Genomic DNA, 10231 nt, shown 5'->3' on the forward strand with positions numbered 1-10231 from the left:
CGATATAAGCAAGGACAGTGGTGGTGGTGGGGGGCGGGGGGGATAGAGTCACTGAGGCCTGGGGAGAGACAATGAGGTCTGAGGCTGGAGTTGGGCCCTCCCTGGGCTGAGTTCCACGCCTCTGCCCCCTATAGTCTAATCATACATCCTCCCTGGGGGGGACGGGGGGTGCTGCCACAGGATAGATGGCTCCTGCATCTGCTGATGATGGGGGACAGCGGCTTGGTTCTGTGGGACTGATATATCCCCTGTCCTGGCCGGGTGCCGCCTCCAGGTGCCGATGGGGGCCACCGTCACCTCTGGGGGTCATCATGCCAGGGACCGTGCCTGCGGCCAGGTCCTGAGCCTCTGGTGCCGTCCCCGGGGGCTGAGCTGTGCGCCGCTGGCTGGGGCCTGGTCCACTGCCGTGTCATCCAGTGCTGCATCTCCGTGCATCTCCTGCAGTTGCAGTGAGCCCTCCCCGGCTGGGGTGGGGGGGAGTGGTCACCGTGCCGCCATCCGTCCTCCTCCTACGCCTTACTCCGTCCAGGGCGCCCTTTCTGAGGCCCCTACCGGAAGCTCAGCTAAATTTAGATAAAATATAACATCAAAGGCGAGTGATTGGCTGGCAACTTGGGGCGGATGGAGGCCAGAACTGATGTTACATTTTATATAAATATAAATATATGCTTCAAGGTGAAGTTCCTTCGCCTTACAAGCCGGCCTGCAACTGCAAGACTGAGAAAGCGGAGACTTACCTAAGCTGTAGCCATAGAGGGACACTGCAACCGATGGTCACAATGTCCCTCTAAACTGCCATTGCATCGCAGTTTGATTTGATCACAAATTCCGGCAAGGGGTGGTATGCACCTCCTCCTGCATTTGCATTGCTTTAGGATCCCACATGATAAGCTGCTTATCATTTGCGACCCAAGAATAGAATAGAATAGAATCAACTTTATTGGCCATGTGTGCTTGCGCACACTAGGAATTTTTTGTGGATTTACAGTGTAGCATCAAGCACTGGGGGGGGGGCATTACATACATTACATTGAGACATTACATGCGGGGACCACATGTCCGACGAGCAGCACAGCGCATAGGCAGCCATCAGTGGCGCCACTGGTCTCTGCAGCAGCCAGGTAGGTAACGATATAAGTAGTGTTCCCGCTAGGCTGCTTTAGCTCTAGCAGCGCCCCGCTAAATACAGCCCCACGGGGAAGCAAAGTGCCGCCGTAGATGGCGATGCCCAGCGCTTCCTCATCAGCAAACCGACTTCGGAGGGACCGGGCCCGCCCCCTTTGGTGACGGCGGTGGCCGGGCCCGCCCCCTTTGATGACGGCAGCGGCCCGGGCATGCCCCTCTTGTGTCAATGGCGGCCCGGTCCGCCCCCGGCGCCCTGCCCGCTCTAACTGCTAGAGTGAACACTAATAAGCAGGGACAGTACAGTTTTCACACAGGGAACACATACCTGCCGAGCTGCACAGCACCTAGGCAGCCATCAGCGGCACTACTGGTCGTTGCAGCAGCCAGGTATGTAACAATATAAGCCGGGACAGTACAGTATCACACAGGGAACACATACCTGCCGAGCTGCACAGCGCCTAGGCAGCCATCAGAGGCGCCACTGGTTGCTGCGGACTCCTGCATCTGCTGATGCTGCGGGACAGCAGCTTGGGCCTGATCTTTCCCCTGTCCTGGCCGGAAGCCGCCTCCAGGTGCCGATGGGGGCCACCGTCGCCTCGGGGGTCATCATGCCGGGGACCGTGCCTGTGGCCGGGTCCTGAGCCTATGGTGCCGTACCCGGGGGCTGAGCTGTGCGCTGCTGGCTGCGGCCTGGTCCAGTGTGGCGTCATCCAGTGCCGCATCTCCGTGCATCTCCTGCCGTTGCAGTGCGCCCGCCCCGGCCGGGGTGGGGGGGGGAGTAGTCACCGTGCCGCCATCCGTCCTCCCCCTCCGCCGTCATGGTGCCCTTTCTCCGCCCCGTACCGGAAGCTCAGCTAAATTTATATAAAATATAACATCAAAGGTGAAAGATTGGCTGGCAACTTGGGGCGGATGGAGGCCAGAACTGATGTTATATTTTATATAAATATACACTTACGCTGCAAGGTAAAGTTTTCTTCACCTCGCAAGCCAGCCTGCGACTGCAAGACTGAGTAAGATGAGACTTACTTAAGCTGTAGTCGTATAGGAACACCCCAACCAATGGTCGCAATGACCCGCTACACTGCCATTGCATCGCAGTTTGATATGATCACAAATGCCAGCAGGGGGTGGTAAGCACCTCCTCCTGCATTTGCATTGCTTGAGGATCCCACATGATAAGCTGCTGTGAACAACTTATCATATGTGACCGAAGCTGAATTTATATAAAATATAACATCAAAGGCTGGCAACTTGGGGCGGATGGAGGCCAGAACTGATGTTATATTCTCTATAAATATACATTTACGCTGCATGGTGAAGTTATCTCCCCATGTGACTCCAATATCTTCGGCCACTTAAAAAACAAACACTTAAAGGTGAACGGTTCACCTGTGACAAGGAGGTGCAGGAGACCGTGGAAACCTGGATTCATCAGCAACCAAGGAGTTTCTACACTGAATCCATCCACTCCCTTGTTACGCGCTGGATCATTGCATCAATGTCAATTATGTGTAGTTGTAATGTTACACATGAACTGTAATTAAATATTCTTTGATTAAAATATTGTTTACATACAACCGTAGTCTCCCTTTTCATTTGGGCACACCTTATATATGGTCTGTATAGCCCATTTTCTATGCAGATGTCATTTGTTCAGTATGTAAATGGTAGTGTCTACAAAACTCCTATGGACAAATCTCTACTTACATTCCAGCAAATGTGATTGTAAAACTCATTATGGCCCTTATTCTGGTTGCCACGCAGGGAACGGTGGTGGCACTGTGCATACGCAACCAGGACAGCGGGCGGGGGTGGCCCCATTAGCGTATGGGAGTGTTTCATGGACGTTCCTATAAGAACTCAGGGCGTTCTCATGCTAATGAGGCCATGATGCGGGGGGTGGGCAGCTGCTGATATCACCGGATGTCAGCTGCCCCCCCATTTCCTTCCCAGTGTGCCCACATATGTAAGTGCCTTGAAAGTCACTTTTATTTGCATGCACGCACCACATCCTTCAATGGTCGGCAACCATCAAAAGATGTGGCCGTTCCCTCCTGGCCTGTGAATGGATGTTACTTTGTGGATGTTACTGCAACAGCCAACCATTCACAAGGCGGGCTTTGGTGTAATCACAACGCGGCAAATTTACAGCCTTGCGAATCAACCAGAATAATCCCCTATATGTAAATTACAAGACAGGAAGTGATCACATACTCACCTGCTATTAAATGGTGCCCTCCGGGATACCAGGGGTAGGGGGTGCGGGAATTCCAGCAGATGTAACGGGATGCACTTCTGGAAGTCAGAACATCGCCTCTAAATTCCGGAGTCCCCTGTGCATTCCGGGAGTGCGGACCAGCATGGATTGGAGTCTACGAAAAGGGGGGAATCACTGATATCATTTCTCTGACTGAGCCCTGAAATGTCTTTTTCGCAATTATCATACATTAAATGCTGTTAAATCTATGTATTACATGACATGCAAATAATAGTAAAGCGTGGAGCAGATACTGTAAAAAACAATATATGTAATTCAACGTAGTGGAACGATCACATTGTAAATAAGCTGGAAACTGATTATAGCCACCGGCCAATGTAACAGGTGAAGAATAGTCAGTGCGACGAGCTGACGCCTGGGAACCGTGTAATGTATATTGAGCTCTGTAAGTACCCACCTGAAGTAGCCCAAGTAGCCCAACCCTGAGAGGGAGAGTGATCAGATAGTATACAGGGCATTCCGGGGGAAATACAGAAACCAGGGTCTCCTTATAGAACAGATGCTAAACCAACTAAAATACTGATTTATTAGAAGATGATTATAATACAGTTCCTCCATCCGGTGCGTTGTCGGCCGCTGGAGGCGGCATTTCAGCTCACACCGGCCGGGGAGGGACGGGCTGAAATAAGTGACCAGTGGCTGTGCGTGGCTAAACCTAATGAGCACAAACAGCGTGATAAAATACATCAATAGAGTATCACCCCATCTCCTTGGGGCTAATTCAGACCTGATCACGTGGCTGCGAATTTGCATATCAGCCGATTCTTCATAAACTGCACATGCGCACGGCCCCTAGTACCCATTCCAAGTCCTTCTATTCCATTCCAGACTCTTCACCCACTCTACTATTGTAGCAGCATCCTCCTTTCCCCCCCATGTCAGCCTGCCCACCTACACCCCTGCTCTAGCAGCATCCTCCTCTCCCCCCATGTCAGCCTGCCCACCTACACCACTGCTCAATCGTGCATCCTCCTCTCCCCCCATGTCAGCCTGCCCACCTACACCCCTGCTCTAGCAGCATCCTCCTCTCCCCCCATGTCAGCCTGCCCACCTACACCCCTGCTCTAGCAGCATCCTCCTCTTCCCCCATGTCAGCCTGCCCACCTACACCCCTGCTCTAGCAGCAGCCTCCTCTCCCCCCATGTCAGCCTGCCCACCTACACCCCTGCTCTAGCAGCATCCTCCTCTCCCCCCATGTCAGCCTGCCCACCTATACCCCTGCTCTAGCAGCATCCTCCTCTCCACCCATGTCAGCCTGCCCACAGACACCCCTGCTCTAGCAGCATCCTCCTCTCCCCCCATGTCAGCCTGCCCACCGACACCCCTGCTCTAGCAGCATCCTCCTCTCCCCCCATGTCAGCCTGCCCCCCGACACCCCTGCTCTAGCAGCATCCTTCTCTCCCCCCATGTGAGTCTGCCCAACTACACCCCTGCTCTAGCAGCATCCTCCTCTCTCCCCATGTCAGCCTGCCCACCTACACCCCTGCCCTAGCAGCATCCTCCTCTCCCCCCATATCAGCCTGCCCACCTACACCCCTGCTCTAGCAGCATCCTCCTCTCCCCCCATGTGAGCCTGCCCACCTACACCCCTGCTCTAGCAGCATCCTCCTCTCTCCCCATGTCAGCCTGCCCACCTACACCCCTGCTCTAACAGCATCCTCCTTTCCCCCATGTCAGAATGCCCACCTACACCCCTGCTCTAGCAGCATCCTCCTCTCCCCCCATGTCAGCCTGCCCACCTACACCCCTGCTCTAGCAGCATCCTCCTCTCCCCCCATATCAGCCTGCCCACCTACACCCCTGCTCTAGCAGCATCCTCCTCTCTCCCCATGTCAGCCTGCCCACCTACACCCCTGCCCAAGCAGCATCCTCCTCTCCCCCCATGTCAGCCTGCCCACCTACACCCCTGCTCTAACAGCATCCTCCTTTCCCCCATGCCAGCCTGCCCACCTACACCCCTGCTCTAGCAGAATCCTCCTCTCCCCCCATGTCAGCCTGCCCACCTACACCCCTGCTCTAGCAGAATCCTCCTCTCCCCCCATGTCAGCCTGCCCACCTACACCCCTGCTCTAGCAGCAGCCTCCTCTCCCCCCATGTCAGCCTGCCCACCTACACCCCTGCTCTAGCAGCATCCTCCTCTCCCCCAATGTCAGCCTGTCCACCTACACCCCTGCTCTAGCAGCATCCTCCTCTCCCCCCATGTCAGCCTGCCCACCTACACACCTGCTCTAGGAGCATCCTCCTCTCCCCCATGTCAGCCTGCCCACCGACACCCCTGCTCTAGCAGCATCCTCCTATCCCCCCATGTCAGCCTGCCCACCGACACCCCTGCTCTAGCAGCATCCTCCTCTCCCCCCATGTGAGCCTGCCCACCTACACCCCTGCTCTAGCAGCATCCTCCTCCCTCCCCATGTCAGCCTGCCCACCTACACCCCTGCTCTAACAGCATCCTCCTTTCCCCCATGTCAGCCTGCCCACCTACACCCCTGCTCTAGCAGCACCCTCCTCTCCCCCCATGTCAGCCTGCATACCTACACCCCTGCTCTAGCAGCATCCTCCTCCCCCCCCCCCCATGTCAGCCTGCCCACCTACACCCCTGCTCTAGCAGCATCCTCCTCTCCCCCCATGTCAGCCTGCCCACCTACACCCACCTACGACCTAGGAGGCAGGGCGGGAGGAGGTGGGGCAGCGATGAGAGAAGAGGACAGCGGGCAGGAGGAGGCAGGTGCATCCAGCAGCTGGGCACTGTGCGGCAGGCACTGCCGCTGACCGGGGACGGTCGGGAACTGATATATGTTACTGTATATGTATGGTGAGGTCTCGAGGAAGTGACGGGGCAGCGGCTAGCAGCGGGGCAATGTGCGGCACTAAAGCATGGGAGCGGGAGAGTGTATATCTATGGTTTTACTTTTTTTTTGTGGGCTATGAGGTGTTACCTGCAGGCGTCGTAATGGGCGTTACCTAGGTCACGTGGGTACGACCCTAATGAATCTTTTTAAAATAACTATGCCCTCCCCTCAGTGTAATTGTCTGGTAGTTTATATTGCAGCATTTCACACTAAGGGCCTGATTCAGCAAGGCTCGGTAATCAGGGGTCAACTGCTGCTTGGCGAGCCCATAACAACCATCCGAACGCTCCGTCAGTACCATGCGAGGGAGTGTACTCACACACATCCCCTCGCACACAGCTGGGTTAAGGCTCTGGAGGGCCGAGGGGACTTTTGACAGGGGGCCCTGAGGTCTAACATTAAAATCATATTACAAATTTGTGTGCGTGTATGCATGTGTGTGTGTGTGTATGTATGTGTGTGTGTGCATGCATGTGTGTGTGTGTGTGTGTATGTATGCATGTGTGTTTGTGTATGTATGTATGTGTGTGTATGCATGTGTGTGTATGTATGTGTGTGTGTGTGTGTGTATGCATGTGTGTGTGTGTACACATACATATCTTTTATTTACATATTAGAGCCTGTGTGACCCAGAAATGTTGCAAATATGCTGTTTAATAAATGCAATGTAATATAATGGTTTAATACTGCAGTGCCATGCGTGGTCTGAATTCATTCCTGTCCATCAGCAGGGGGATGTAATGGGATGCCGGCAGTCAGAATATCAATGCAGACCTCCCAATCAGTTGGGTCACTACAGAGGGTGCAGAGGATGCAACTGCTGTGGGGCACGGGGGCAATCCCCTACACCCTATTTTAAGTTGATTTTATTTTTTTTTAAATAGTAGTGCCGCCTTGGCAGAGGCTGCGCCACTATCCTGTTACTCCCCCCTTCATCGCCGGGTGGGAGCAGGAAACACAGCGGCTGCAGGAGCCTATATGAGTACTAATTCTGTCACTATGGTGGGTGGGAGCAGCAGGAAGCCCAGTGGCTGCCGGCTCTCAAGAGACCAGTGGCACCATGGCGGCATGTCACCTTACCCCCTCTCATCTGGCTGCCGGCACCTGAGGAGACATGTGAGTCACTGTGGCAGCAGGGGAAGGAGAAGACCCAGCGGCTGCAGGAGCACCGGAGGAGAAAAGTTACTGCAGCTGTGGGAGGTAGAGGAGGCCTGCGGCTGCCAGCGCTGTGAATGTAAGTCCCTCCATCGCTAGTGAAATCAAGACATGCATCCTCTCCTCTTCCCCTATCACCCTCTGTAACCTCACCTCGTCACATCACCTCACCAACTCTATCCCTGCCACCCCCTCACAATCTCTCCCCTCACCACCTCTCGCCCCGTCACCTCACCCCTGACCTGCATCCTCTCCTCCCCCTCATCATCCCATGTCACCTGACCACCTCTTGCCCCCGTCACCTCACCCCTGACCTGCATCCTCTCTTCCCCTCATCATCCCTAGTCACCTGACCACCTCTCGCCCCCGTCACCTCACCCCTGACCTGCATCCTCTCCTCCCCCTCATCATCCCTAGTCACCTCACCAGCTCTTGCCCGCCCATCACCTCACCCCCTCTCTATCTCACTCCTGCTGCTCTCTGTCTCCCCTCTCTCCACCTTCTCTTTTTAGCACCTGACCCACCCCCCATAGAAGCATTGTAGTGACAAAGGTGGTGGTTGGAGGCCATTTCAAGATTTTGCTATTGGGCCCTGAAAGTTCTAGTTACCCCCTGATCCCAATCATAAGTATGTGGGGCAGGCCAGCGTCAGGCTGGAAGAAAATTAGGTTTTGGCAATAGTGGCGGAGTTAGGGTTAGGCTGTGGGCAGGAGGGTTCGGCCACTAGAAAGAAGGGGGGTTAGGGTTAGGCTGTGGGGCACGAAGGTTAGGCACTAGCAAGGAGGGATAGGATGATGGCATCTGTATTCTGACTGCCGGCATCTACACCACCAGTCATCTGCATGTATTTCATAAATAGTATACGAGTATACATACATATATATGTATATACATAGCCTATAGGGCATACACAGACACATACCATACATAGACACAGGGCATATATGCACATAAACCATACATATACACAGGGCATATATGCACATATACCATACATACACACAGGACATACACACACACACATACCATGCATACACATGTGGCATAAACACACACTATGTTTATAAAAACACACAAGCTATAGACATTATTAAAGCAAATAAGCCCCACAAGCAATCACACCCACTGCTGCTACCAAGACATCACAGTGCTCACTGGGCCAGCATACAGTGATGTATTAATGGTTCTTACACTCCTCACCCCATTGCCTATGCCCCTTCTGCTGACACCAACAACAAAGCACACATACCTGGGGAGTCAGCCTCACCAGGACAGAAGTAGCTGGGCCAGGCAAAATACACTTGGGTCATCTGTAAGTGGCCCCCCTCTGATGATTTTAGGTGTCAAATGTGTGTCCCAATACTCATTAACCCTCGCAAGAGGGATTTTTCTGAATAAGAAGCTGGAGCTTGAATAAGAAGTGAATAAGAAGCCAACTTCAGCCTCGTCAACTTAAATCTGTGTGGGAAGGGGGATATATAGCCTTTGAGTAAAAAGAAATATAAAAATATATGATACAGCCAGTACAGGCTATGGCGAGGGAGCCAGTGACAGGGACTATAGAGAGTAGGGCAGGGGGAGCAGAGGCGGTCCTGCAGCGATGCATAACCCACAGCAGAGAGTGCCGGCACCGGGAAGGGTGATCCCTGGAGCGGACAAGGGCCTGTGCAGTGCTGTGAGCTGCTGACCTGTAAGGAGCGGAGGCTGCGCAGCTGTGTGTGACCAGGAACCGCGCTGCCCCCACTAGCTGCCAACCACAGGAGGAGCCCCAAACCCAGAGAGAACAGAATGATGTTGTTGTGTGCTGCCGAGGTGTCCTACATAGTGCCTGCCCGTGGAGGAGCTGAGAGATTAAAGACTAGAACCTCAAGGAAGAAGGTGCTGAGGGGGTAAATTACCTAGGAGCACACCCAGCCGGAGGATTCCCCCGGGGTTGCTCCGAAGAAGATAGAGGACGCAGCAAGTGGAGACCAAGGCGCGCAGGCACCGCGGAGGACACACTCTCTCGAGGAACCAGAAGTGTGGAGGACACGCAAAGGACCCCTAGCTGGAGAGACCTGTAGAAGCCCCCTCAGTGGTGCGGAGCTGCCCTGTGAGATGCCTGCCCGAAAGTGAGCTTTGAACACGATGCAACATCAAGGACAAGAGCCACTCAGAGGACAGGGGACAGCCCAGCGGAGGAGAGGACAGAGGAAGATCCCCAGCCTGATAGGAGCCGGGGGTGGACGCAGAGGCCGACCCAGAACAGCACGACAGGCGGAGCCGAGGACGACCCAGCACCTCCTGCTGCAGGTCAGGAGCCGAAGACACAACTAGCAGAGAAGTAACTGTCACTGATTTACAGAAGAGGAACTATCTGGGATAATTAAAAAGTTATGTAACACAATGCAGTAACTGTAATTGAAGGGGATCTATACCTACCTAGCAGAGGAGCAGCCACAGTCATTACACCGCACTTGCAAACTTCATGTTACAGTGGTTTGTTGCGATGCGCAGCATCCCGGGTGTGCTGTGGTGCGAGTCCAAAAGGAGTTGTGGGTGAGACAGAGAAGCGCTACAGGTGGCGGGGAGTACCACCTTATCCCGGGTGCTTGTGCCCCTCCTTCCTGATATTGCCACATAGTCCTTACGCTGCCATCTCTGCCCATGGCATTCCTCCGCCCCACGAGGCTGCCCCATAGAATTCCACTGCCCATAGTATTCCTTCCCTTCCTCCGCCCCTAGCATTATGCTGCCCACTCTGCCCCCTAGCATTCCACTGCCCACACTTAGGTCGACAGTCATTAGGTCAACACCGTTGGGTCGACAGGTAGCAAGGTCG

General features: G+C 54.2%; 1 long non-coding RNA gene across 1 annotated transcript in view; it reads right to left on the reverse strand.

The window, feature by feature from the left end:
* The window catches only part of LOC146007656 (uncharacterized), a 108010-nt gene extending 98645 nt beyond the window's left edge, over nt 1-9365 (reverse strand). The window contains exons 1-2 of the long non-coding RNA XR_014444378.1: nt 8660-9365; nt 3347-3500 (exon numbers count right to left, since the gene is read on the reverse strand). This is a non-coding gene — a long non-coding RNA (uncharacterized LOC146007656). The remainder of the gene's footprint in view (nt 1-3346; nt 3501-8659) is intronic.
* Between the last annotated feature and the right edge of the window lie 866 nt (nt 9366-10231).

Source organism: Crinia signifera, chromosome 6 (assembly GCF_055691185.1).
Source record: "Crinia signifera chromosome 6, ASM5569118v1, whole genome shotgun sequence".
In the NCBI taxonomy this organism is placed as follows: Eukaryota; Metazoa; Chordata; class Amphibia; order Anura; family Myobatrachidae; genus Crinia; species Crinia signifera.